The sequence below is a fragment of the Bubalus bubalis genome, chromosome 2, assembly GCF_019923935.1.
Source record: "Bubalus bubalis isolate 160015118507 breed Murrah chromosome 2, NDDB_SH_1, whole genome shotgun sequence".
Taxonomy (NCBI): domain Eukaryota; kingdom Metazoa; phylum Chordata; class Mammalia; order Artiodactyla; family Bovidae; genus Bubalus; species Bubalus bubalis.
In genome coordinates, this window is record NC_059158.1 from 186,563,919 (window position 1) to 186,568,515 (window position 4,597).

Sequence of the window (4,597 nt, forward strand, 5' to 3'; positions counted from 1 at the left end):
GTCGATGTCTCTCCTTCGGGGAGCTCGCTCGATGACGGCTCCAGAAAGCCGCACGGAGCAGAGAGGCCAGAATTAAAATGGCCGCGCGGAGGGACCCCTGCAGACGCCCAGTGTTCAGAGGCATGCGGCTCAGAAAGCAGAAAAGCCGTCTGTTCTGCAGACGTCGGTGGATTTATTCATCGTCCTCCGCCCCCGTCTCGCCCCCGCCCGTCTCCTCTTCTTTATCCGCACTCGCGCGATGCTGCCAAGAGCTCCTCTCATCTTTTCTACACAGAGGCCTGGGGATGAAAGGGCTGACAGGTGTCTCGTTGCCAGTCGCCAGGCACGGGGGCATTGTAAGCAAGCTGCTGACCCATGGCTCTCGGGCTTTGCCCGCAAAGGGGCGAGAGGAGCAAGGGCAGCGGCCGGAAGGCATGGGGCCGCCCTGCGGCCCCAGAGGGCTCACGCTTCCCCTGGAGCCCGCAGGCCCGGGAGCGGGCCGGCTCCGGAGCATCACCTGGGGCGCAACCTCCCAGACCTCGGTGGAGCAAACGGGCCCCCGACCCCTCCCTTCCTCCCAGAGTGAGTGGGCATCAGGCTCGAGAGTGGGTGTGAACCCCGCCCCCCCAACCCCCAGGAGCTCGCAGCCTCCCACACGACCCTCGGGCTCAGCCCCACCCCGCGCAATGCACACAGCACCTCTTTTTCCCCTCTTCTCCTTCCCTTTCCACTGCGAACCCTGAGCCCTCCTGCCCCACGTCTGCCCCCACCTCTGCTCTTAGAGGGGTGGACACACAGTCCCCAGCCCTGACTCCCAGTCACTCACCCGTCCTCTCCGTGGAGCATTTTCCTTGACTGTAGAGCTGGTCATGGAGCCCTGCACCCCTCACTGGTCCTTGACTCCACCCCGAGGATGGGGAATCAGCTAATGCCTGCCCTGGACTGAAAAAATGGCTGGCCTGGGGGGACATTGCGGGAGCACAGCCTCTGTGTTTTTGACGTCTGATCCACTCACCCGCAGCTGCTTGGCACACATGCGGGAGGAGGGGGTCCCAGCACCCCATCCCCCACCCTGCTGCCCTGCGAGGCACCTGGGAGGGGACTCCTGTGTGTCCGTGGAGACACAGCTCAAACACGTTTTTCCCTTCCGTGTCCTGGACTGGAAAGCCACATATGTGCACGGACATGCACTTTTCTTGTCACAAGGGCGTGTTTGTGCAATTCCCACGACCAGGCCCACATGCTCCCGCTGCAGGCTCGTGCACTTGTACGTGTGTGACATGCATACACCTGCGAGAGCATGCATGTGCCCACGCGTGTGTCCACAGGTGTCCAGGCAGTCCTGCATACAGGCCTGTGGACCACTCCAGCTGCGTGGTGCATGCTGGCATGTGACTGTGGACGCGCCCACAGATGCTCCTGCCTCTTCGGCACGTGAGGAATGAGGCAGCCCCCTTGTTACCATGTCATCTTATTAAACATGCGGCATGTTAATAGCACCTATGAAGTCAGTTATGAAAAGCTCTTTATTAAAAATAATAAGAAATGGCCCTCTTGTTCCACAACTTCTGAGCCACGTTTGGCCGCTCAGGCTGGCAGGTTATTAAAGTGGGATCAAGCATCTTTAATGCGCCTTCTGCAGCAGCTGCTTGGTGGATCTGCCTCATTACCGGCTGGCTGGCCCCAGCTGCGTCAGTCTCCGCCGCTCGCCCCCTCAGACATGGGGCCAGGGGAGTGGGAGGAGGCTGGTGGGAAGGCAAAGGCTCTGTCCTGCAGTCTGACCTCCCAGGGCTGCTTGCTGAGTGATGACACGGTCCCCTATACCTGCAGCCCCCTGGACCGGGCAAGTGGGGGTGGGGGCACAGGCAGGCTGCCATCCCAGAAGAAGTACCTGCATCCCAAGTGATGCCCCCTTCCAGAGCATCTCCTCCCTCCTCTGTGGGTCTGAAATGACCACATCCGTTCCTTCCTGTCATTGACCTCTGGGCCCAGGAGACAGCAGCAAAGGTGAGCCAGGACCGTGGGGACGAGGATCCATCCAGCACTTCTCAAACTTGGCTGTGGATGCGAGCCCTCTGGGATCTTGTTAAAGGGCAGACACTGATGCGCATTTCTTACAGGATCCCAGGGGGAGCTGGGGCTCCTGGTCCACAGCCACTCTCTGAGGAACGAGGCCCCAGGTGCCTCTCAGGAATGGACACAAGGGAATGACCTCGAGGGCCAATGTGTCCAGCTCTCTGTGCACAGGGTTTGGGGCGGCCCTCAGATCTAGAGCTCCGCTAGGGCAAGGAGCAGCACCTGCCACTCCCCGTTGCCTGCCTCCTCTTGGCGTGCAAGCTGGGGCCCTGCTCACAGGGCTTCCTGGACGCCGAGAAGGGGAGCAAGGCCCACTAACGGTCACGAGCACCTACTGTGCGCAGAGCGCTTTTGCGTAAGTGCCGTAGTAGCGCTTACAACAGTTGGCAACGCTACTGCTGTGCCCATTCTAGAGATGAGGAAACTGAGGCTCAGAGAGCACCGCTGTTTGCCCACAGACAGCTGGCTACGTGGTGCCAGACCCAGACCTTGCTCCTAGGTGTGCGGGTCTCCCCAGTCCTGCTTTCCCACAGGGCAGGGCAGGGGCGCCCCACGGGATCCTCTCCACCTCTCTGCCAGCAGCTGCCTTCTCAGACCAGAGACGGGGACATCGAGGCAGGAACCACCGGCCTCTTTACTTCCTACAGCATCCACTCCCTGGCGAGCCCCTGACCCCTCTACCAATGTTACTTGCAATTGTAAACGTGTCTCCCCACCTCTGGCAGGCACACAGACGCTGGGTGTGTGGGTGACTTTCAAGGCGTGAGGTGCCTTGTTTAGCCAGGCAGCCGGAGGCCAAGAAGAAGCAGCCTTTACCAGCATCCTCCTACCCCAGGTGCCAGTGGAAAGAAGGTACTGGTAGGAGCAACGGCAAATCTTGCTACATGCCAGACACTCACATGGATTATTTCTCTTCTCCCCAAACTGCTAACACGTAACTATTTTATTCTTTCTTTCAGATGAAGGAACCAAGGGTCAGAGAGATTAGGTTATTTGCTGGAGAACACACAGCTAATAGATAGCATCACCAACCCAATGGGCCTGAATTTGAGCAAACTCTGGGAGACAGTGGAGGGCAGAGGAGCCTGGTGCACTGCAGTCTTTGGAGTTGCAAAGAGGTGGGCACCACTTAGACGCTGAACAACCACAGCACAGCTAGTACGACTCCCAGCTGGGCTTTGTCCCCAGGCGGCCCAGCTACAGGGCGCATGGAGTTCACCACGCTCCACAGAGACACGCGAGCCTGAAGGTCTACGGGAATCCTGGCCCATGCGGAGAATCGCATGATGGTGGGGCTGGGCTTTGTCCCCAGGCAGCCCAGCTACAGGGCGCATGGAGTTCACCGCGCTCCACAGAGACATGCGAGCCTGAAGGAGGTCTCCGGGAAATCCTGGCCCATGTGGAGAATCACAGAATCACATGATGGTGCAGCTGGAAAGGGGTTACAGGGCCCTGAGTACTTCCTTCTCATTTTACAGATGGGGAGACTGAGGCCCAGGGGAAGGTAACCTGACTCAGGTCCCACAGCAGGTTAACTGGGGAGCCGGGACTCCGGTCCAGGTCTCCTCCCAGGCAGCAGGGTTGCAATCTTGGGCAGTGTCGCCAGGGTCCTCTCGGGGTGCGGGTGCCCTAAGGCAAGCTGCCGTCTTCTAGGAGAACCGGAAATCGGCGTGGCCTCTGCTTCGCACAGAGCCTGGCCTGTCAGCGTTCAAGGGCTGAGTCGCGACATCACTGTCATTCATGCTGCTTCTCCTCCGTCCTGGTTTTGGGGTGACACCCCACCCCAAGTCCAGCCCTCGATCTCCCTTAGGTGCTGGTCTAATGTAGCCAGGATACTGGTGAAGTGCAAAAAGCCAGCTCTTAGAAAGAAAGCGATGCGCCTGCTCAGGTATTCCTAGAACATTCTCAGTGCGCACTTCAGAGGAGACGCCCCCCAGCCCGCTCATCCATTAGTGGTGAGAGAGTAAATAGATGCTACTTCTTTGGAAGGTGATTTGACACTAATATCAAAGCTTGAAATGCACAGATCTTTCAACCCATCCATTCCAGAGCTGGGAATTTACCCCGTAGACTTTTTCTTGTATCTGTGTTTAAGATAAACACACACACACACACATGTATGCTGCACACAGGCAAAAATATTTACTCAGCATTACTTACAACAGCAAAAGAGTGAAAACAGCCAGAATTGCCATGAAGAAGGAATTGGTAAGAAGGTCTTGTTCGTTGGTTTAAGAACCTGCTGCTTGGGTCAAGCTGACACACCTGGAGCCCAGGTCTCTGGGTTTCAGCGTCTGCCCTGTCACCCCCATCTCCATGGACTTGGACAAGCTAGTGACCCTCCCTGAACCCGTCTCTGTATAAAAGGCAGTGATTGTAGGACCTGCTTCAGAAAGTCTGGGGAGACTCAATCAGTCAGTGCATGTTGGTCGCTTGAATAACACGTGACCTACAATAAGGGTTCAAATAATGGACACTCTTCTGATGATTGTGGGACTGTTGAAAAGAATGATGGGGCTGCGTGCGTTGATTAAGGAAGATC